Here is a 25,235-nt window from a genome sequence, read left to right as displayed (position 1 = left end):
CCTGCACCTCAGTTCCTTTTTCCCTCGTGCTCAGCACGCTGCTCAAGGAACACACTCACAAGAATCTTTTTTGGTAACTGAAAAATTGTCAATTGACGTGGTTTTGAATTATGTCCACTCCCAAGGTGTCGGGGTCCAAGCGCTGCAATGACTGCACTTTCAAGATGTCCATCACGAATCCACACAAGGTCTGTGTTGTGGTGCCTCGTTGTGAGTCATGTCACCGAGGACTGTGGTTCTTGTAAAAAGATGATTGAGAAGTTGCTGCATGAGAGGGTTGCAAAGCTTGCGGGAGGCCGACCCCTGTCGAAATCCCCAGCACGTTCGACTACTAGGCCGCCAGAGATCAATAAAAAGGGGCCTACTCCGGAATAGGAGGAGAGGCATTGTAAGAAAACCAAGAAGCGATCACACTCCCGGAGCCATTCCTCTTCCTCCCACAAAAAGAAAAGGCAAAGGCATCATCAGCACGTATCCGGCTAGTCGGACGAACGCCGGTAAGTCGTCGGCAGGGCCGACATTCAGGGCCAAGTGGGAGCCTTTTAAGTAGCAGATGCTAGAGATGTTTAACAGCAGCTGGTGCAGGTGATACCTCGAAGCAGCAGGCTATGGTGGCTCCAGTGGTGCCCGGTGACCCCTAGCACAAGGTCGTCGATTCCAAGGCCTTTGGGCTCCTTGCCAATTGTGGTCGGCTCGGCGCCATTGGTAACCAGTGCGCCTCAAGCACCGATACGTCCCTCAGTGCAGGTGGTGGTTTCAACACTGTCGACCATTTTTCATGGCATGAACGACCAGATGTCTACGGCCTTGGCCCGGCTTATGCTGGTGCCGGTGGCAGGGATTTCTTTACTGATCAGGCAGATATAGTTGTCCTAGCTATGGGTCTCCATGAGGCCAGTGACCTGGACACATCTCCGGACTTGGAGGTACAGCAAGCCCATCCTTATGGGCATGCAAATTCCAAATACCGGGACACAGTAGGCAAGGTAGTAGACCTCGAAGACGCTTTGATTTCTCCCCCCTCATTTCCCCGGTTGGAGGACGGATAGGCGAGCACTGTGCCCAATGGCAGGAGGTTACTTCCAATGCCTTTGCACTTCAGCTCGTTCATTTGGAGGAACTGTCTGCCTTTCTTACGAAGGCTGCTGGACAGACCACACACTCCTCCTTAACAACCAGAACAGGAGCTCCAGGAAGAACTGCAAGCCCTTCTTTTGATAGGTACCGTGGAAGAGGTACCTCCCGAGCGGAGAGGATCGGGCTTGTATTCCTGGTACTTCCTGGTACCCAAGAAAGGGGGATGACTCTGTCCCATCTTGGACCTCAGGACCTTGAACAAGTTCCTGAGAAAGGACAAGTTCAAGATGGTGATGTTGAGAGAAATTCTCCACGCTCTGATTTTAGGACTGGCTGGTGTTGATAGATCTCCAGGATGTATATTTCCAACTGCCGTTGTGCCGATCCGCCAAAAGCACAGGAAATTCCTGAGATTCCTCATAGGGGACAAGCACTACCAGTTCAAGGTACTTCCTTTTGGGTTGACCTCAGGGCAGTAGTTGTGACTCACCTTAGGATATCCGGCATCCATGTGGTCGCATACTTGAATGACTGGCTGATCCGAGGGAAGTCAACAGAGAAGGTTTTGTCCCATCTCAAGGTCACTTGTTCTCTGCTCCATAGGCTTTGCTTCTCCCTGACCTTGCAGCAGTCCCCCATGACACCAATACAGGCTCCAGTTCATCGCAGCAGTCCAGGACACTTTGGTGGGGAAGGCCTTAACCCCTGAGGAGAGAGTCGCCAGTGTCCGACAGATGGTTCACCTGTTCAGAGACACACCACCTTGCCAGCAGTATCCTTCATCTGCCTCTTAGATCTCGTGCCATTTTTCTAGTGCCAGGGGCCAGACTGCAGAATTGGTTGCTGCAATGGTTCTTGCGGGATCAGTGGTCCCAGTATTTCAGCACTTTCAGAGATGTTTTAAAAGTGTACGGGTCGGTGGCCAACCATCTCTATTGGAGGGCCAGCAGTGAACGGCGGGGGAACATTTCTGGCCTCCTTCACCCCAGGCCAGGGTGGTCACGGCCACGTTACTGAAAGGCTAGGGTACTCACTACGAGAACTTGCCGGTGAGTGGCCTTTGGTCAGCGATGGAGGCACAGTGGCACATAAACAGGTTGGAGCTGCAGGCGGTCGGGTTGGCCCTGAAAGTGTTTGCACCTCTTTAAGAGGGAAGCACGTCTTGGTTTAAACGGCCAATGCGGTGATCATGCACTACCTGAACAAGCAAGGTGCCGTGTGCTCCCCTACTCTTTGCAGAGAGGTGATGCTGCTGTGGTTCTGGCTTTTAGAAAATCAGATCTCGGTCTCAGGGGTGGCAGGGACAAAGAACGGATTGGCAGATGCTCTGAGCAAGCAGAGCAGGGTCTCACTTGAGTGGGAAGTGTACCAGGAGGTCTTCTCTCGGTGGGGTACCCGAGCAGTGGATCTGATTGCTACAGATTCCGACAGGAAGGGCAGACCATTTTGCTCGTGGGAATTTCCGGAGAGAGGTGCACTGAGGCATGCGTTTCTGGTGGACTGGACCTTCCATCTCCACTATGACTTCCCTCCGATTCCCATCATTCCTTGGGTGTTCAGGAGGTTCAGGACTTTCCGAGCAAACCCTGATCTTGATCGCCCCAGATTGGGCCGAGGGAGAACTTGCACTCAGATCTGCTGGACTTGACCATCTGCTCACCTCTTTTTTTGCCTCAGCGTCCGGATCTTCTGCTGCAGTTGGGAGGTTGGGTGCTTCACCCGAAACCGGAATCCCTCAACCTACAAGCGTGGCTCTTGAGGATGAGATATGTCAACTTCTCACACGAGAGAATCAACGGAACACTGTGAAGCTCCCGAGTCCTGGAAGCCTCTGTACCTGTGCCTGTGCCTGAAGTAAGCGCTGGGAGTTTCCTTTACTCGCGCGAACACCCGCAGGCAGTTGCAGGCAACCACTTAGCTTCCTGGAGGAGGCGGAGCTTTTTGACTCACGTGACCGCTCACGTGACATCCTCTGCCACAAAAGCAGAGACAGCGCACCCTCGCGGCGTTGAGCCCGATAGGAGTAGAGGGCGTCGGCTGTTGTGCGGCTGTTAGGCGCTGGTGGCGCACGACTAAGCCAGGAAGTCCGTGATCCCTGACAAAGACATGTCAGCTAGGGCAGTAAGACCAAATAGAAAAACGGAGACCAGCGTTGCCCTCCCAGAAGAAGAAGAAGGCAGGTGCCTGAGAAGCATGAAATTGACCCAAAAACTACAGGGAAGCACCTCAAGGGGTCATGAGAGAACACCTACACATAGTCCCAAGAGAAACGAAAATGACAGAACTAGTGATTGGGGTCTGCTAGATAAGGGTGGCCAACAGACTTCACATCAGATTTCGGATCTGCATTTAGAACAAAACGTAGAAATACAACAAACAGACCCCTCAAACTCATTACTGACTACAATAGGGGTGATTATGCAAAATGCAACGAAAAAACCACAACTGCAGCTATCGCCACCACCGCAACTACTACCCGAGCCCGACCCGGACCCCGCTGTAGAGCCGCCCTCGATGGACCTGGTTGACCAGTGCGAGGACTCCGCGACGGGGACACCGGGGGCTCTTAGAGTTGGCTCCATAGCTACGAGTGGGGTGGAGAACGGCCAGGAAGACGGGGGAGGAGTAGATGCCGCAGAGACAACAAAACACGCACCATCCGGCGAGTTTAGCCGAGCACCTCTCAGCACGGCCCATCAGGGGGAGGTGACGTTGGGCCAAATCCAAGTGGAGGCGACAATCCACGCAGAGGCAGAAGACAGCATAGACGATAAGAACAATCAAACAGACATGGAAGAAGCTCCCACGGCCAGCGAAGGCAGTAAAACTACTAACAACAAAAAAAGACAAAGGCAAATGGTCAAAATCACCACAAAAAGAAATAAGGGTGGTAAACACCTCAATAAAAATAGGACAACAATAAATGAAAAAAATCCAGTGACAAATTACTTCACGTCTCGATCTAACACAAAAGGGATAAGCAGACATCATATGGAGCTATCAGACATGGAGATACTCGAGGCCATAAACGAATGCTTACCCCCTTTCAAACTACGAAGGTTAGACTGTAAAAAGAGTGGAAAACCAGGAACGAAGAACGTCTTAACAACAGAGGAGAAAGAGGGATCATTGAATCAGTTAAACGAAAGAGAAAGTGAAGACCCAGCGGCACTTAAGACACTTCTCTCCCCAACGGCCTCGCAAGAAATAGAGACACTCAATGGCGATTTGCACTTGCAAATCGACACAAAAACAACAGAAGAAGGGGAGAACCGAGACAACTTAAGGGCCAGGGAGCAGGAGAAACCAAAACACCAACAGGAAATGGAAAGTCTATTTGAAAAACCAGATACCGGGGAGAAAGAAGAATCCTCGGGCGGTATACAAACAGGGCTGGATAAGACAAACAAAACACTGCGGGAAATAGATACTGCACTAGATTCAAATTTGGACAAAGGAGATACGTCTGAATCAGACAACATAACATCCACAAATCCACTCCTGGAGTCCGACCCGATAGTAAATGACGAGACCATACGGGAACGACATCTGAGCAAAATGGAGGAAAACACACACTCAGTTGATCAACCAACCCCGTCCAAGGTGTCAACTCCAGTTCAGGCCCCAATGAAAAAACATGGACAGAACCACCATCAAAATCAGTGGGGCCATGAACCATTTAGTCCTCGAACAGATACGACCCAACATCAAAGTCGTTTACTTGACACTGTTGCTCCATCACAAAATCAGGGGGGAAACAAGACAACAAATATAATTGACGCCCCACTAGGGAGAACTCCAACGCAGCAATACCCTTCGAGCTCAGCGGAACACTCAAACAAAAAGACTGACCTACTCTCCATCATGTCATCTGTAAATATAGCACTTGCCCCATTCATGAAGCTCTACGAAACCATCGCTGACTCATTGAAGGATCACACCAGTATCCAAGCAATGATGTACAGCAAAGTCATCTTTCTAGAAGCATATATCATGGCTTTAGAAGCCAGAAAAAAAAACAACCAAGAAGCGAACCAAGATACATCAGCCACGCCCAACCAAATATGCGGGAAAGATGAGGCGCAGGCAAAGACGACAAAAACTATAGAAACTCAAACAATTATCACGATAGACTTAACTGAGAGCACATCATCCACAGAAAAAGTCACTAAAGTAGTTGAGATGAATACCCGTCTAGGACAACCAGAGTGTGCACTAAACACAAGCAAACCAGAAATTACAATTGAAGTACCTAGTGACCAACTACAGGGAGGAGAAACCGCCCAAAAAAAAAAAAGAGGGAACAAAAAAATCGTTACCTAAGCAGCCTAAATCACGCACAGAATCAGCAGAGGCGATTTTTCAAGTCTTTAAGCGGCCAGCAAATCACAAAGATAAAGTACGCATGGAGGAGAGCCTGGATATAAATATAGAACCCATGATCAAGCAGGTAAACTCGGAAACGAATAAAACAATATCACCGAAGATAACTTATGACTTTCTGGAAAACGATGAATTAATGAACCTGAGTCAATATGTGTCAGAAGACGCTACCTTAGACTCAAGCCCAAAGAAAACCTCCAAAAGTCTGTACTCACAAGCGGCCGGTAAAAGCAATAAAGCAGACAACAAAGCAGAGGTAAACCTACAACGGATCGAACAACGCCAAAAACAAAAATTGGTGAAGACCAGCAGCAGAGACAAAAACGAAATTGAGGCCACTGAAACGTTGAGACAAAAAACTATAAAACAAATGATGGAAACAAAAAAGGAGAGAGAAAGGGCGAGATCAAGAACACCAGATCAACGGAGTGGCAGATCTCTAAAGAAGGTAGACCATCATTCCCGCGTAAAACCAGAGGCCCGCGAGGGAGAACGCTCAAATCTAACTCAGCAAGTTAACTTTCAGTATCGCCAAGACGAGCAAGAGAGAAAAAGTAAAAACTTAAGAGGATACACGCCAACGAGCAAGGACATGAAATATAAACATGACAAACGCGGAAGAAATGAAAAGATCATCACAACTTCATCAAGTGCCTACGGAGAACAGAGTCCACAGCATAGAGACAGGTCCAAATGGCCCAATCCAAAGCCTAGGAAATGGGACCAAGCGAAATGGCAGATTAAAATAACGCAAGTAGAAGAAAACGAGGACAAGGTAACACTAAATAGAAATTCGGTATTAAAGTTGTTCAAATACATCCGAAACCTAAAATACATCAAATCAGAAGACTTATTAGTGGTAGAACCAAGTCATAGAAACACCAAGGCCAGAACTTACTTGCATATAGCGTCAACGAAGTTAAAAAACACCCTCCTTGAAAACAAAAGAGAACTAGAAAACATGGGATACGACCTAAGGGTGTACCAAGTGACGCAGACAAAGCAACAACACGACAGCAATGAAAGGAAGAGGAAAGAATCTCCAGATAAAAACTCAAAAAAACACAGTAACTCCAACTTACAAACAAAGAAAAGTCACACAAGTTCTGGAGTTAGGGAAAAGATGGAAGCAACGAAAAAGCGAGAAGGTCAAAAATCATTAAAGCTAAAGGAAAACATCCAGCATGGAAGAAACCAGAAAGAAGACAAGAGGCATAGCTACAGTGACATGGAAACATCCTCGCGGAAACAGGAACGAAAACAAGAAGATCCAAGAAATAGCCACAGAGCCAGTGAAACAGCGACTCGCAGGAAACAAAACCAAGAGCTACAACAAAATAAAATTGAGAGCGAACCTTCACTAAAATGTGCCCCTATGAAAGGAATATGGTCCTGGCTGCCAAAAGCACTAACCGAAAAGAAGCAAAAATAGCAGTTTCCCGGAGTCGAGCACATTCAACAAGGGCAATGCAAGGGAGGAGAACAGAAGCAGTCAATAAAAATGTGCTCGTGGAACACGAGAGGACATCTTCACCTCCTATCGGCCAGCGACATTACGTTAGGAGCATATGATTTAATATGCCTCCAAGAAACCTGGCTGTGTGAACCACCCTCTATGCGAGGATTTGATTTAATCTTGGCACCCGCAAACAAGGGCCGTTTGGGAAGACCATCTTCAGGGCTCTTGATCGCCTGCAAAAACGGAAGTGGGATCACACTAGATAAGACATTGATCAGTAATCTGGAAATACTGATGGTGAAAGCCTCATGGACCCGCAAGACAAACAACAAAGAGGGCTATGGAAAAACACCATTAATAATAGCAAATGTCTACTGGAATCCAGCATCTACAGAAACAACTACCTTCCTAGAGAAAGTTGAAGAAGCACTGGATATCGCCATGGCGGAACACTTAGTAAACCACTTCATGATCTGCGGAGATCTAAACGCAACATGCAATACAGATCCAGAGAAAGGAACCAGTCAAGTAAACAAACAGCGGGGAGAACAGCGCGGAACACTATGGACTTGTCTGATGAAATCAAGAAATCTGCATAATTTGCATGAAGCCTTCCCAGATCCAAAGCATCTGCCAACATGGGAAAGAAATAATTCAAAGGCAACAATAGATTACATGTTCGTCACAGAACCGATCTTGGCTATAACAAAAGATTTTGGAATAATCAGAACAAGGGCCAGTGATCACAATTTGCTCTCAACTTCCTGGGAGGCATCAAGCCCCCCGAATGACTACATGAAAGCCGACATCACAATAAACGGACAAGGCAACCGATTAAAACTATCAAAGGAACACATTGTGGAATTAGAAAATCGATTTAATTCCATGACGGAAATAGTGGAGGAGAACAAAACCAACTACATCCCACTTCTAACAAAGTACAAAAAAACTACATTTGTAAAAAAGTTTGGTGGAAACCCACCAAAACATGTATTCGATAAACCTTTGGTTGAGAAACGCCGCATCCTTCGCAAAATCCAACGAAGAGCAAAAATTAAAGACACACCGGCAGCATACGAAGAAGCAGCGGCGGCAGCAAAGCACTACAAAGCCTGGGTCAGAGAACACAAGTCAAAACTCTACCAACAAGATTCGGAAAATATCTTGAAAATGATTAGTGGGAGAAACACAAGAGAATTTTGGAGCACCTTGAGAGCCACGACGGACGTACAAGAAAAATCATTAATAAGTGAGGTGGGTGAAACAACATGGTTAAAACACTTTGAAACAATGTACTTGGCTCCAACGAAACCCTCTAGTGAACCTGCTGGATATAAGCAAGGCCCATGGCTAAAAGTAGACGACTCCGAGGAGATCCGTCTAAAGATATCAAGTCTAAAGAACTCAAGAGCCCCGGGGCCCGACGGGGTCACAAACGTGGATTTAAAAACAAACCCCGAAGAGTGGGCAAGTCTTCTGAGCAAAATCTTCAGAAAATGTGCGGATTTGAGAACTATACCGTCGTCCTGGAAATCAGCAATAGTGGTACCTATTTTCAAAAAAGGTGACAAAAAAAATCCAACAAACTATAGACCAATTGCGCTTCTCGATGTCATAGGGAAAGTGTTTGGAGCAATGTTACTAGACCACTTCAAGCGATGGGCAGCAAAAGCTCCTTGTGAAGACCCATTTCAAACGGGATTTAAGAAAAACATGGGCACGACGGCCAATATCCTACTCCTTTCTGTCCTGAAAAATAAAGTCCTGGAAGGGGGCCCAAGCATCTTTGTGGCATTCATCGACCTGACCCAGGCCTTTGATCGTATTGACAGGGCTAGGCTCTGGTCTAAATTGGAGGCATGGGACTGTCCTGCAACCTTGCTGAACCCAATTAAGGCACTATACACAGACACCAACATGCGGATTCGTTTGGACCAAAACGGCTTACTATCAAACCAGATACCAACAGCTAGAGGTGTGAAACAGGGGTGCCCATTGGCCCCGGCCTTATTCTTAGCATTTATTGGCGACATAAATAGCTCGGACACAACTATACGATCTTTCCCACCGAAAATTTGCAAAACACCAATAACGAGGCTCTTGTACGCGGACGACCTAGTACTTTTGGACTACACTCCTGTGGGACTACAGCGACAAATGACAAGTCTCCAGAAGTATATGCAAGAAAACCGGCTAGAAATCAACATCAAAAAAACCAAATTGCTGAGATTCGGGAAGGCGACTAGAAAAAGCAAAGGACCGAGCTTAAATCTGGAGGGCGAACCGATTGAAACTGTCTTGGTCTTTAAATACCTAGGAGTCATATTAGACAGTACAAAACAAGACAAAGCCATGCAAGCAGCACTAACAACGAAAGTAAACCTAATGGCAGCCCAAGCCAGGGCAATAGATAGAAAGTTTGGCAGATACTCGCTGATACCAGTGCGAGAATTCTATAAGAAAAAAGTTATGCCAACTCTATCATATGGAGGCGATGCCATGATAAACCTGCCTTTAGACATCTGGACAAAAATGGAGTCAAAGTTTTGGAGAAAAGTCCTCATGCTGCCCAACTCAACATCAGGTGCCTCGATTCGTAAAGAGCTCAGCTTGCCGTCCCTCAAAAGCTCTGTTGAACAGGCAAAATTGATGCTCTATAGGAAATGCCGGATGGCGGAGCCTCCATCAATTTACAATTTAATAAACCAGGAACTTGAACGAACCACGACTGGAAGTCTAACGAAATGGAAAAACGATAACATCCAAGTGTTGGAACAAATTCAGGAGAACGAAGAAACATTAACCACTAACCCGAAACTTGTCCTCAAAAAACTAAGAGAATACGATTGGATACGAACTCTGGAAACTGCAGAAAAAAACAAGTTAACTGCACATCTGCCACCAAACGTAAAAAGACTGAATGAACTACAAGAATTCATTAAAAAATTCCCTTGTAGGAAGGGGAGAGACATGTTACTACGTGCTCGCCTCAATCTATTGCCAACAAACGAGATCTTGGCGATAAGAGGCAAAACTGAATCCAACTTCTGTCGTTTTTGCAACATACAAGAAATAGAGTCAATACGCCATCTACTGCTAAAATGTGCTGCTAACCAACAAGTAAGAAGCCGTTACCTGAGACATATCTTTTCGGACTTTACTATAGCTGACGAAGACACTTGTTGGGCTCGCTTAATGGGAGGAGACAAGACAAAATGGCAGATAGCCACGTACAAAATTCTAGAATCACTAAACCTGCCACGGGCATAGTCCGCGAGGGCGGCACTTTTTAAGCAACATTTCAAGCAACATTTTAAGCAACATTTTAGCGACAGCACCAGCTTTATGCGAATTCTACCTTTTTGTAAAAATCTGTTGATTAAACACAAAAAAAAAAAAAAAAAAAAAAAAAGATATGTCAACTGGGACCACTCAGAGGAAGTTCTTGAGGTGCGACTGGCTGTATGTTGACCATCAGCAAATTGCTCTATGCGTGCAAGTTCAGAAGATTTGAGGTGCGGAGCAGGGAGCGCGAAGTAGACCCGATCTCCTGTCCCACCACTACAGTGATGGAGTTCCTTCTGTCATTGGCCTCATCGGGCCTTTAGGTCACCACAGTCAAACAATACTTGACGGCTTTGTCTGTGTTCAAGCGGTCTTCGGATCAAAGATCTTTCTTTACAATCCTGGTTATGGCCCAATTCCTGAAGTACCTTGTGAATAAGTTTCCGCCTGTTCCTTTTGTTGTTCCAGACAGGGACCTTCACTTGGTGCTTACCTATCTCATGGCGGCTCCCTTGGAGACTTTGCACTCTTGCTCCATTCACTTTCTCTCTCTGACGACTGCTTTTTTAGTGGCAATTACATCAGCCAGACGGCGTCAGCGAGTTGCAGGCCCTATCAGGCAGGCTACTTTTTTCAGTTTTTTTCTGGCGGAACGTTTCTTTGAAGGTGCGGCCGGAGTTATTGCCCAAATTGGTCTCAATAGTTTCATCTATCTCAAGCCATCGATTTGCCAGTATTCTACCTGCCTCTGAACCCTTCCAAGGAGGAGGAGTGCTTTCATAGACTGTATCCTAAGAGGGCTCCGAGCTTTTATGTGGCAAGAACGGCAGAATTCACAAAGCAGGACAGTTGTTTGTGGGCTTCTCGTTGTCCAGAAAGGGTTTGGCGGTCACCAGGTAAACCATCTCGAGGTGGATCACCCTATGCATTTCAGAATGCTACCTCAACGCAGAGAAAGAGCTAACTCTGGGCATCAGGGCACACTCCACAAGGTGGGTGGCTGCCTCTTCAGCTCTGCAAAGGGGGGTCCTGGTGAGGGACATCTGCCGAGTGACAACGTGTTCCTCATTGAATACCTGTACCAAACACTACTGCCTGCATGTAGCCTATGGAGCTGATGCTTGCTTTGGAAAAGTGGATTTGCAAAGTTTCCTCGTATAGGGGCTTTCATCCCGCTGCCATCACACATACTGCTTGAGGAGTCTATCTGATGAGGAATATGTGGGAGAAAGGCAATCCATTGAAGGAGAAGTTAGTTACAGTAATGTTCTTTCTATGGATTCTTCTCCCGCAGATTCCTCATCACCCTCCCATTCAACCCCGCTATGAAATACCTATAGCTTATGGTGACCTTCACTAATGGGAGAAAAGGGAAAGCTCTATATTTAAGTGCTATCATGGACCTTACTGGTGTGTCCCGCATTCTGTTTGCAGTCAGTTTCTCACAAAAAAAATATAAGAAAGAAATCCTGGTTAGGTTTTTTCTTTTTTTCTCATGAGTTGTGGCTGTTTAGCCTTCATTTGATCTTCCTCCACAGCGGCTGACATGCTATATATACACGACGACCGTTGTCCCGTCTGGAGTCGACGACAGCAGCATCGAAGCAAGACAGATCGACGGCATAGTCAAATGTGCACTATGCCCCCTGTAAAAATGTTTTCCGAGCAGCTGACGCTGGAATGGTTATCTGTCTGATGAGGAATCTACGGGAGAAGAATCCATAGAAAGAACATTACGGTAAGTAATTTCTCCTGAGTCCACCCTGACCATAATTTGTTGATTGACTTAGTAAGTGTTGCATTTCAGTAAAATCATTGTAGGAATGATATAGGTGTAACATAACCTCATCCTGCTTGTATTCTATCCTTATGTCAAAAAAGTGGATTTCTTATGCATTCCTTTTCGCATGGATTCCTCATCTTTGATATTGTATTTGCAACGCACCTACTCTTAAGAAACTTTTCTGCCACAAGGGTGCACAGCGTGGCTCCATATCGGCTTTGCTTAACACCTCTAGGAGCCCCACCCAATTCCAGGAATGCTTACCTTGTCAAATCATGCATCTCAAGGCCCTCCAGGAATGAGCAACAAAACTACATCCACAAGTAGAGCAGTGGCTCAGGTACCGTTTCCTATGCAGTTCTCACCTCAGAGGAATAGGAGAATGTTTGAAGATGCAAGGCCTGATGGCACCATTGGTTCCAATGGGGCCCTCGTGTTAACTCTACACACCTAAGGGCTTGGGCCTGATCCCCAAGGGCAATGACCTATCTCAGCACGCTTCACCTCCACGCCGGAATTAGTTATTGGCAACGCACTTGCGCACCTATGGATTATGAAGTGCTTTCGTTGAGGTCATTTTATGCCTTAGAGGGACAACATTTTTTATGCGAAGGGGAAACGGGTTCCTCTTGGAATGGAGCCCATATGTTCCAGATAAGAGAGAGAGACAACCCAAAGTATATTATCTTCCCCCTGACTGGAAGAGTAAGAGTCTTGATGCATGGGGAAAGAAGGTGTTGGCCTTGGGCACTTTAGCTCCCTGGCAATCAATGCCTTGTGCCCGCCCTGGAGAAATTCTCCTTTGGGCACCTTCCGGAATGTGACTTAAAGAATGGTTTCATGGCCATTGTGCAGGATGGCAAGAAGTCCTGGCAAATTCTGCTGTCAGGGCGGTGCAACATCACTCATATATGAGGACGTTGGGCATCGCTCAAGACATGCAGGCCAAACTCCTTGACATACCCTTTGACTGGCATGACCTAATTGGAACAAAGGCCTCAAGTGGATTTCTTCGCTTCTAATGTGAACCAGAAGTGTGAGTTGTTCTGCACCAGGGAATTTCTTCCATTGCCAGCTTTTGGTGATGCACGGTTGTCGACTGGATATACTACCTCTTTCGTGCTTTCCTCCCCATCCCGGTCATTCTGCTGGTTCTCAGGAGGCAGCGCCTATTTTGGTCCAAGTTGATTAGGATCGCTTTGAACTGGGTTCGTAGAACGTAGTATCCAAAGTTGCCGGGCATGTCTGTCTGCCCACCTTGGCGCCTTCTGTGGAGAGTGGATATGCTCTCCCAATTGGAAGATTCTCAAGGACACTTCTGTACTGCTTCACAGCTTGGGCTTTTCTCTGAAGAAGTCTTGCACAACACCAACACAGAGGCTCCAGATCGAAGCAGGTCTGGACAGGGGTTGTGGGGAGTCTCTCTTCCCTCTAAACCTCCAACCCCCACCCATCCCCTCAACCCCAGAGGAATGAGTCTCCAGCATACAACAAATGGTCACACTGTTTCAGAAACTCACACAATCTATCAGTCTCTGCCTTTCTTGCCTTCCTGGACCTTGCCAGATGTCAGGCTGAGAATCTGCTTCCTACCGAGCATCTTTGTGGTCAGTGGTGTGAGGAATATAAGAGCATCCTCACTCCTTTCCCTAAACCAGCCTCCACCCAGGTGGCCAGTGAAAGGCCGAAGCTGACGGATCCTGACCCTGGGGGTGGATTGCGAGGAAGGACTAACTGGGGCGAGGTGACCTGGGCAGAGGAGATGGGAGTGCCCGAAGATGAGATGCAGTATTCCCCTTTTCCCTTCCATGATGTCCCTTCCGTTCCACAAGCCCTCATGGGCTATTGTTAGTCCTTTCTCTGGTACCACACCACTTTGGTACTTGTTAGGCAGAATCCTGTGCAGTTCCCTTGGGGAACAGTGCAAAATGATTAAGACTACAGGAGCAGCAGTAAACCCAATTGGTAGCAGTCTGCACCACCCAGATTTACCTAGTAGCTGTGGCTGAGCAGACAGACTTCTCTCAAGAAGAGTAGGGCAGTATGCAGAGTATACACCATAGAGTCAAGACACTGTAGAGCAAACAAACACTGACCAGAGCTTTGTATAAAAAAGTATATAGTTATTTATTTAAAACACACTTCAGGTAATACACTAGCACTCTAAATGAAAAGTAATCTAAAACATAGTCAGGTAAGTATACACACCTCCCTTGATAACTATCAGACAAGTCAGGGTTCAAGCACAACTATTTTGTTAAGACAGAAGTGAGCGCTTAACCTAGATGGCACTCCAATATTGTTGTTAAAGAGAGAGAAAAATGCAGAGCATCAGAATAAAACAGTTCCCAACACTTAAGAGTTCAGAGCAAGGGAAGAAAGGCAGGTTATACTGTAGAGCCAAAGTTCATAGGCCAAGCCCACTTTAAATGGAGCAAAGCGAAATGTGCCCAGGATCACACGGTTTAAAGTGCACTGAACGTCTTTGCAGAGTTTTCAAAAGAGGTTGGGTTGATTCAAAAGATATAGTTAGAAGGCCTGGAGCCAACCCAGTTTAGAAGCCAAGGATTTAAGGGTCACCTTTAGCAATCTGTAGAAAGGGGAGGTCAGGCAGGACACAGTACCTTCAGAGAAAGGAAGCTCCAGCGGGGGCAGTTGTTCCTGGCAGTGGTTGAAGTTCATGGTTCCGACCAGGGGAAGAGAAGATCTTGTCGAGGAGGAAACGTGGAGTTGTTGCATTGCACAGGGATTAAACCAGCCGCGGAGTTCCCTATTAAAAGGTGTGGTCCTTTTTATTCGTGGTCAAAAGTGGTGAGCTTGGCTATCCGGCCGCCGGGGTGCTTGGCACGGGCGATTCGACCAAGGGCCGTCTTTGGAAGGCGAAAAGGGTGAACTGGTTGGTCCCACCAAGTCATAGGAAGAAGACTCGTCCAGCAGAAGATCTTCTCTTGTCGTCGGGAAAGTGGTGAGGTAGCTGCAGCAGCGCTTCACCGGTGGTGTCGTTGTTGCAGGTGGCTCAGCTTCGTCCCTCTTCGGATTCTTAGGTCATGTGGCGACTTCTGAAGTTCCAGTCCCAAAGGCCCTGCTTTTATGCAGAAAAACCCCCATTCATCAGCCTAGCTGTCAATCACACATGCTAAGTGGTGAGCCGGGCGGCTCACGACTGGGCCAATCAGAGTAGAGTGCGACTTGGGTTGCTAAGGCAACGCAGTCCAGGGGGCCAATTCCCTCCTCAACCTTCCTGTGGAACCCAGACAGTGGCACCATTTGGAGGGCTTCTGTGGAGAAGCCCGCCCAAATAGTGGAACAAAGGGCTCAACCTTGGTCAGAGTTACAGAGACAAACGCCATTTTAGAACCGAGTTCTGGCAAAAAGACCCAACCGTGGATTTAATATTAAATAAACCGGCGGTATCTTTAACATTGCACCAAAAAGTGGTGCGTTTAAAATGAATGGGAAAATCCCATAGAGAATATTCCGGTGGAATATTTTGCGTGGTAAGCACTGCCACCAGCCAGAAACTCGACGAGGGGGGGACGGGACAGTGCTCCCTCGAAAACAGACCCAGGGGCAATCGAATTATCCCTTACCAGTACTTCTACAATATGATGGTTTGTACTGGTTCTGTTCACAATTTTGGGCTAGTAAAGCCAATGGTGACTTTACATGCCCTGGGAGACAGTAGTCAGTCCCAGGGTATGGAGTCTATGTTTGGGGGTCACTGTGGCACCCCTGTGGTACTGCACTGAGGGTGCTGTGTACCACACATACAGAAAAACAGATGCTACCCTATGGAGTAAAAAGGAACTCCATAGCCCATAAGCACATAACAAGTCAAAGACATACCTCAAATCATGCCTAAGAGTGGGAGTAAAAGATTCTCACTCTTAGCAGGAGAAAATAACAAACCCCAAAAATCCAGCAAAGCTGCTGGGGGACTCAATAGGTTTGGGAAATTAGCCTTATAAGAGAATTCTCCCTAACAGTACTAAGAAGATAATGATGATGACAAAAGATGAAGAAGAGATACTGAGTACTAGGATTGTGATAATCAGCTAGCGAGTCGCCTTCACCCGAGAAAGACTGGGTGGTATAAATTTCCCTCTCAGGTGCAGACTAAGAAGAAGGGGAACGAGCAGGAGATGCTGGAGATGCAGTTTAAAGCATGGCTGGAGAGGCAAGATGAAGCTGGGACCACTGCGGGTTCTGAGGGGTCTGTTCCTCTCGTTGTCCCTCTTGCAGAGCTTGCGCTGCGGAAGTCCGAGACAGTGAATGCAGCCGAGTTGACCCCATGGTCTGGATTGCACTGGGGACATTCAGGAGCCGAGGCGGCTCAGATTCAGTGTGGGTGAAGCAACGGCGGCCCGAGAGAAGTTGGGTGCCTGGTCAGGAGGAGTTGCACTTGTCGGGGGTCCTTCGCACACCCAGCGCCATTTGGAGAAACAATTTACCCAGTGATTTTGAGGCAAGCGAGTGATTCCCGGGCACTCTAATGTTTGTGCCAAGCAGACCCTTTCACTTGCATGTGAGTGAAATAAGTGCAAAAAAGTTGTATGAATATCGAACTGCTAATACCCAGTGCAAGCATTGCCAAGGGCCAAGAGAGAACAAGTGTTGCCAGGAGTCAAGAGAGAGCAAGGATTACCAAGTTGTCCTCTAGCCAGGAGAGGAACAGTTGTGTTGCATCTGACATTGATGAACTCTTGGAAAATCTGTTAAGAGAATACACCAGTTCCCAAGTGAAGGAACCTTTGCTTTGTGGACGTTTTGAGAACTTTGCCAGACAAGAGGGCAGGGAAACAACCCCTGCTTGTCAGTTGAAAGTGTGGTGGGAATTTTTTTGTTGGACAAAAGTGACTGGAATGCACCACTTATTTGTCATTTTGAAATACCTGAAAGCTTGGCCAAGGTAATCCGTTATCAAGCCACGAGCTGTGAAGAGCCAGTGGAACATTTGTTGAGCACTTATCATTTTGAGACTCAACCCTTACACATTTTCATCCAAGTTGTATTTGAGGGCAATAGATTTGGACACAGACGGAACATTTGATTTAGACTTCCTGACATAGACTCACCTTGGTTTGAATTGGGTAGGGAACATCCCACTTAGAATAAGGCAAGGTAAGCCTTTTCCCATCCCCATTTTCCTTTCAATTACAGTTTGTAGCCGGAACTATATCTCTTGTGTCTGTGTCTGCTTTATGATGCCTTCACAATGGTCACAGTTTTCCAGTAACATGTCGGATGTCCTCAGGGTTTCAGGGGCAGGGTCCAATAATCTGTCATGGTGGTCCAGCCGGTAGAATTTGATGGCAGGAGAGCCATTCTGTGCACCTTAGCCAGAAGCCCCGGGCGCTGCTGAAATTTTGGGATACTCATTGAGGGGTATCTGCCGGTGAGCTGGCTGTGGTCCCAGATGGCGTGCTGAGGCACGTAATTTTTTGGAGCAGCGAGCTGTCAATCTAACACTGAGTGCTTTTGCTCCATGCCTTAAGGGGTAGAATTCAATAGTCCAGACGGTCAACAGAGTGGTCATGCACTGTTGGGGAGAATTCTCATAAATGGATTTCTAGGATTTATTTTTTTCACCTGAGCCTTTTTCCCACTCTTACATGTGTTTTGCTGTGTGTGTTTTTACCATTTGTGTGATCTTGGGCACTGGAGCCTCACCTACTCCATGGCCTCATATTTTTCATGTGTGTTACACAGCACCTTCAGTGCAGTGACTCAGGGTTGTCTTTGAGACTTCCCACTGACTCCATTTTCTGGGGCTGACTACTGTCCCCCAGAAAAGATAAAGTTGCCATTAACTTTATTTTAGTCACTTTAAACCACAGACTCAGTCACCCCTTCTTACACGGAGTATTGGAAAGGGTTAATTCCTATCCCTTTTTGTCTGTTCTTCTTGGAGCAGTTTTGCTCCCTTTACATCAAGACTTGGCTGGTGGCAGTGGTAACTACCCTAACTTTTGTACCACAGTTATCTTATATAACCATGGTATTGTTTTCGGCTATTATATTCGCCTCGAACATAAACCCGCTTGACCAAATACATTTTATTTTGGCTCTGGCTGGGTTTATTCTCCATTTCTTTTTGTTAAAGTCTTTCTCGTGTTTTACTCTGCGCGCCAAACTGGGGATGATTCCTTTGTTCGCCCTCTTTTTGCGGGCTTCTGCACAGAAGCCCTCCTTAAGGCGCCTGAAAGTCTGGATAGGCAGGATGTGAGGGTGGGATCTTCAGACCCCTGCCATGGGTTCCCTTGGTAAGCCAGTCGCACTCCTCTTTGATTGGCTGAGGGGACTGTCCTTGCCAGGACAGCCACCCTGCTGTGTGATGGACAGCCAAGATGTCTGAATGGAGGAAAACTGAATAAGAAGCAGGTCTCTGGGACTGGAAAGGCAGAGTCGCCACTGGAGCGAAAGAACCAATGAGGAGCTGATGGAAGAGGACTCCTACAATGACTGAACCACCCGGTGAAGCCCTGCTGCAGGTCCAAATCTTCAGAATCCAACGACAGAGAAGATCCTCCAGGAAACGTCTTCCCTTGAGTTGGTGGGACCAGCCAGTTCGCCCAAACAGCAAGCCAGGACCCCTCCTCTGGTCTAATTTGCTGTACAGAGCTACAGTGGGCCGGATAGCCAGGAAGATCGGACCCTGCTTGGGTTTTAAGGAGCGCACCTTTTATTTGTTTCTTTGCTCTGCTGCTGGTTTCTTCCTTGGGTAGTGCAGGACCCTCCAGTCTTCCTACTTCTTGTCAGTCCGACAGTCGCTTCAGGAACCGTGAGCCTGCAGGAACTACCAGGAACGTCTGCCTCAGCTACAGCTTCCTCTCCGTTTTAAGGTACTGCGCAAATCAGGTTGTTCATTTTGCTCAGCCGCGGTGAAAGTGTTTGAAATCTTTCTCCAATCCGAGGGCTTGTCCTTCTCTTCTCTTTGAACTAACTTTTCTGTCAACCAACCTCGTCTGGAATCCATGACACAAACTTTACCACAAACTACCCTGAACCGTGTGATCTTGAGCAAAACACTTTTGACCCATTGACTTTGGCCCTAAGCCTTTCCTTCCTGATCCTATCACTGTAGTTCCTCTTGTTCAATTGCCCCGACTACTTACCTGTTGGTGTAATTTTAATTTTTATTAACTTTGTCTTTCCCTCCCTTTTAAATTGCTGGAGTGCCATTTTGCTCCCACTTCATTTTGTAAGCTTAACTTGTCTGGAATTTAAGGGAAATGGTGTGGTGTATTAAGAGCGTGATTTTGAACCTGCTTATAATAGTGTAATGTTATACAACTGAAGAGTAAAATAAATGTATATTCTTTTACTTGAAAACCATGAGTCAGTGTTTGCCTGAATCATAGTAATTGCTGTTCTTTGTGTAACTATCTGATACTTCTCACTTACTCTTGCTGCTCAGTCTGGTTGCTCAGCCATCGCTACCACTTTAAGTGTGTAGTACAGGTTTGTACCAAAGGTGAATTTGTACTGTCACTTGTAGTCTTAATTGTGTGTGGTGTTCCCAAAGGGTACTGCATATAATTCTGCATAACACTGGTGTACAGCGGTGAGGGTAAAAGTATAGTAATTACACTTGGAGTGCTGCTATTATCTTGGATCAACTAACCACAAGGCTATCATCACTAAAAAGCAACATTAATCATGTCTGATATGGAAAGCCACAGTCAGGAGACCCTCCTGAGTTACACTGCTGATTATTTAAGAAACATATGTAAAGAAAGGAAACTCTCTGCCAAAGGCAAAAAGATTGAATTAGTTGAAAAGTTGTTAAAGAACCAAAGTTTTGGGAGTGAGTTTGAACTGCCTGAGACTCTAGCAAATGTGGAAAGTATTGAGGAAGATAATGTTTGTTAATGATGAGTTGGAAGAGGTAGACTTGTATCTTAATGTAAGCCTCTCTGCCCCCGTGCCTGCTCAGCAACCTCAACCCTTGTCCACTGGGACCCCCACAGGTCCTACACTCAGTCCTGAATTCCTTGCTCTAGTGAAAATGAGGCTTTAACTGGAATTCAAACGTTTAAATGCTCATACTGAACAAAAACACCAAGAACTTAAGCTCAGATAAATTGAGTTGAATCATGAACTAGAAATGTAAAAATTGTCTCTTGAAAATGCTTCTCTCCCATAGTCTTCTAGGTCTTCCAGTCCTAAGAGATGTCCTTAGCAAATGTCTATAATTCCATCCCAGATAATACTAATGAGTATTATAAAGATGGTGTTCTTGTGAATGGTCAGGAAACTCCTGCCATCTGAGAGACTGGAGCCAGCATAACTGTGGTGGATGAATAATTTTTCAAGGTGGAGGATGTTGCTAAGGCACCCAAATGCCTCACCAAGTTAGCTGGAGGCCCTGTGCAAATCCTTTCCCCGTTACCAGCTCTCATCCAGTGTAATGATATGACTGTCAAAATACATGTTAGTGTTCACAGTGAAATGCCTTGGAGAGTCCTGTTGGGTAATGACCTGAAAACTCTTGGAGATGTGTCAAGCACCCCTAGGCCTCCCAGTAAGAGGAAACAGGAGCTCACTACGTCTGCAAGGTAGAGAACCTTGAGAGGTTCTCCAGAGGAGCTGATAGAGGAAACTATCACTCCCACTCCACAGGAGTTGCTCACTGCCATTTCTAAGAAAACAGAGGCAAAGGGGAAACCCAAGACCTCCATGAAAAAAAGTCAGACAGCACCCCTGTGCTACCAACAAAGACATCCCCAAGATTGTCCAAAGTCACACCTGTGACTACTCCACCTGCTGAGGCAGAGTGTGAGGTGCAATCTTGTGTGGTTGAGTCAGTATCTGAAGAATCAGATCTGGAATAAGACACTGTTTTAGTTGCCGATCTTGACCCTGTTGATCATCCTGAGCTGCAGTCTTTACTGGCAGAAGGTTGACCCAACAGAGCAGACTTCAGCAGAGGACAGAGAGAATGTCCTACTCTTGAAGGTCTTCGACAACAGGCTGCCAACCAACTTGATGGGCAAAAAGTTGGAAAGCACAGGTTGAGCTGGGAAGATGGCCTCTTCTACAGTAAACTAACTGAGTCTATTCCTGGGGACTACAAAAGAATTGTAGTGCCCCTTGCTAACAGACTCCAGTTTGTACAGTTAGCCGATGAGATACCTTTGGCTGGTTACTTGAGTTTCAAGAACCCAAGGAAAGGCTCTCTCTCTCTAATTCTACTGGCCTAAAAAGGGTTCAGAAGTTGACAAATTATGTAGGAGCTGTCACATTTGCCAAACCTCTGGCAAGAGTGGAGCCAAGAATGTGGCACCTTTGGTGCCTCTACCAGTGGTGGGAGTTCCTTTTAAGAGGGTGGGCATTGACATTGTCGATCCTCTTGACCCTCCCACATCTTCAGGGAACAGGTTTATCCTGGTTGTAGTAGACCATGCTACATATTAACCAGAAACCATACCTATGAGAACTGTTAAGGCTCAGGCTGTGGCTAAGGCTCTACTTGGTATTTTTTCCAGAGTAGGGTTTCCTAAGGAAGTGATATCCGACAGGGGATCCAATTCTATGTTCCACTACATGCAGGCCATTTGGAAAAACTGTGGTGTCACTTAGAAGTTCTCTACAGCCTACCATCCTCAGACAAATGGACTGGTAGAGAGGTGTAATCGTACTATGAAGAGCATGATAGGTGCTTTAGAAGAAACCCTTAAGAAAAAAAATGGGACCTTCTACTGCCATGCTTTCTCTTTGCATATAGAGAAGGCCCTCGGGAGGGAGTGGTTTACAGTCCCTTTGAACTTCTCTATGGCCATCCAGTCAGAGGTCCATTGGCCCCGATTAAGGAGGGGTTGGAGAGTGCTTCTTCCCCCAAGGCAGTCAGAGTGACTGACTATGTGATAGGTCTCCGGAGGAGAATGTCACACATGAGGGCTGAAGCAAGTGATAACTTAAAAGCAGGTCAGGCTCTGGTCAAACATTGGCATGACCAGAAGGCAAGCATGGTTGAGTTTACTCAAGACCAGCTTGTATAAGTTATGGTGCCAACAAGTCAGAGGGCCTTGCAGGACAAATGAATAGGACCCTTCAAGGTTGTGGGAAAACTTGGAGAGGTGTAGTATTTGGTGGACGTAGGCAGACCTAAGGAGGCTCCCAGAGTCTTTCACACCAACCGTTTAAAGGCTTATGTCTCAAGACCAGAAGTACGAGCTTTGCTTCTAGCTTCAGCTCAAGAGGAAGAGGGGAGTGAACCTCTACCTGACCTCCTCAGAGGCCAACCTTTAGATGAACAAATAGAAGGAGTTAACCTCCCTTCTCAGCTGACTTCTGAACAACAGGAGGAGTGAAAAGTTGTGTTGAATCAGTTTGCCTCCCTGTTTTCACTATCTCCAGGCTTGACCCCTTGGGGCCAGCATGATATTCTCACTGGTGACTATTTACCTGTGAAATGCAGAGGTTACAGAATGTCAGAACATGTGAGATTCCACATCAAAGGAGATGTCAACAAGATGCTTGGTCTCGGGGGTTATAGAGCCATCTACAAGTCCATGGTCTAGTTCAGTTGTTCTAGTACCAAAGGCAGGATCCAAGGAGTTGAGATTCTGTGTGGACTATAGAGCTCTAAATGCAGTCACTAAGACTGATGCCCATCATTTGCCAAGGACAGATGAACTAGTAGATAGACTTGGTTCAGCCAAGTACCTCGGTACATTTGATCTAACCTCAGGCTATTGGCAAATAGCACTGTTAGAAAATGCCAAGGAGAAAACTGCATTTTCCACCCCAGCAGGCCTATACCAGTTTAGGGTTATGCCTTTTGGGCTAAAGAATGCACCTGGTACATTTCAAGAATGGTTAATCAAGTTCTGAATGGGATGGAGGACTTCTGCATGGCATACTTGGATGACATTGCAGTGTTCAGCCCTACATGGAAAGAACATATTGATCACCTGGGATATGTTTTGCAGGCTCTTGAGCAGGCCCATCTGACCATAAAGGCAAGGAAATGTCAAATTCGTCAGAGTAAAGTGGTCTACCTTGGTCATGAGGTAGGAGGAGGTGAGATAAGGCCATTGCCCAGCAAAGTACAAGCTATGCAAAACTGGGCCACCCCTACTACTCAAACCCAAGTGATAGCTTTCCTGGATCTCACTGGGTACTACAGGCATTTCATAGAGAACTATGGGTCCTTAGCTTCTCCCTTGAATGTGATCTCCTCTCCAAAATTCCCTAAAAGGGTTAGATGGAATGAGGAGTGCTCTCAAGCCTTTGAAAAACTGAAGAAAGCCCTTTGTCAAGCTCAGGTCCTAAGAGCTCCTGATTTTCACCAACCCTTCATTGTGCAGACAGATGCCTCCAATATAGGTGTAGGTGCAGTCCTTAGTCAACTGGATGAGAAAGGTAGGGAGAACCCCATTTGCTTCATCAGTAGAAAACTGAAGGAACCAGAAAGAAGGTGGGCAACTATAGAGCGTGAATGTTTTGCCATTGTGTGGTCGCTGAAGAGGTTTAGACCATACTTGTATGGATCTACCTTTGTGATTCAGGTAGACCACCAACCCTTGAGATGGTTAATGCAAATGAAAGGGGAGAACCCAAAACTTATAAGATGGTCAATCTGCCTGCAAGGGTTTGATTTCACCATTGAGCACAGAGCAGGATGTCACCACCAAACTGCTGATGGTCTCTCTAGGATGTTTTCAACCGACTAGAGGTAGAGATTCATCCAGGACTGGATTAAATCCTCCTATCCCTTAGTCTGGGGGGAGGGGTGAGTGTTGGGGAGAATTCTCATAAATGGCTGATTTCTTTTACCTAATGAGTCAAAACCTTGAGTCAGTGTTTGCCTGAATCATAGGAATTGCTGTCCTTTGTGTTGTTTGCCTGAATCATAGTAATTGCTGTCCTTTGTGTAACTATCTGATACTGCTCACATACTCTTGAAATAAGTCTGGCTGCTCAGCCATCGCTACCACTTTAACTGTGTAATACAGGCTTGTACCAAAGGTGAATTTGTACTGTCACTTATAGTCTTAATTGTGTGTGGTATTCCCAAAGGGCACTGCATATAATTCTGCCTAACATGTGCTACCTCAACAAAGGGAGAGTGTGGTCATTGCCACTATGCAGAGAAGCCATGCAGTTGATATCACTACTCCTTTCCTTACTCAGGAATATGGAGCCCTGCTCACCCTCCCATGAATATGGTCCCTCCTCATCCTTGTCTACTTCCCCACACTCCCCTCTACCTTCTCCCACACTCTCCCCTCTCTACCTTCTCCCACACTCTGATCGTCTTCCTCTCTCCTTCTGTCTTTACAATATCTGCACTCGCTCCATGGGGTTCTGTTTCTGGGTTCTAGATATTGGTTCCCAGTAGTGCAACTAGCAGGCACAGAGACAGGCTTCCAGATGCCATGAGCAAGCAGGGCTCCAGGTAAGAGGAGAATGTGCCTTTACATCATTGTAGATATCTTCGTCCTTTGGGGATCCCCTGCGGTGGACCTGTTTGAGACGAGAGCCAACTTGAAGTGCAGACAGTTCTGCTTGGGATAATTCCCCCCCGCAGGAACTCTAGGGTATGCCTTCCTAATGAAGTGGACCTTAGACCTTCACTATGCAATTCCGGTAATTCCGTTGGTTCTCAGGAGGTTGAAGTTTCGGACATGCCTGGTCTTAATCGCCCTGGACTGGGTGAGGTGTGCTATTTGCTTTCTCAGAGGACTGATCTCTTGTTCCAGTCAGATGTTCAGGTGTTTCATCCAAACCCAGAGTCTCTCAGTCTGAATGCAGGGCTCTTGGTTTGCTAAGGAATGATGGTTGGATCTTAACTGATGATGGCGGGAGGATTTTATGGCTGCATAGGTCCCTCTGTGAGGTCCATCTATGCATGTAGATGGAGAACGTTTGTTTGTGGCATGGTGTAGGGAGAGATGTGTAGACATGATGCCCAGCCTCACCTAGCTGGTCTTGGGAGTTTTTTGTTATCCCTGCAAAAGCAGGGTTTGCACTTGGGAACAATTAAAGGGTCAAGAAGCGGTGCCCGCAGCATTCATCCCGTCACCACCGTCGGACAGCTGGTGCGATTCCCATGGTTTCCTCTCCCCAGGTGATTCGGTTGTGTCGGACTAGTGCAAAAAATCTTTTGGCAACTTTCTTTTAGGAGTCAGGAAAGAAACTTGGCCACAAGTTAGACATTGTTTTGTATAAAGACTTATTGATGAATAGAAGGGATTAGGAAAATGCCTCACTGTCCTTGCACTAGAGGTGTTTCCCTACCTA

General features: G+C 46.5%; 1 protein-coding gene across 6 annotated transcripts in view; it reads left to right on the top strand.

The window, feature by feature from the left end:
* The window catches only part of NEDD4 (NEDD4 E3 ubiquitin protein ligase), a 2,630,465-nt gene that overhangs the window by 2,515,582 nt on the left and 89,648 nt on the right, over positions 1 to 25,235 (top strand). The gene's annotated exons all lie outside the window — the stretch shown is intronic.

Source organism: Ambystoma mexicanum, chromosome 11 (assembly GCF_040938575.1).
Source record: "Ambystoma mexicanum isolate Mex_15411 chromosome 11, UKY_AmexF1_1, whole genome shotgun sequence".
Lineage (NCBI taxonomy): Eukaryota > Metazoa > Chordata > Amphibia > Caudata > Ambystomatidae > Ambystoma > Ambystoma mexicanum.
This window is presented reverse-complemented; position numbering and strand designations above follow the sequence as displayed.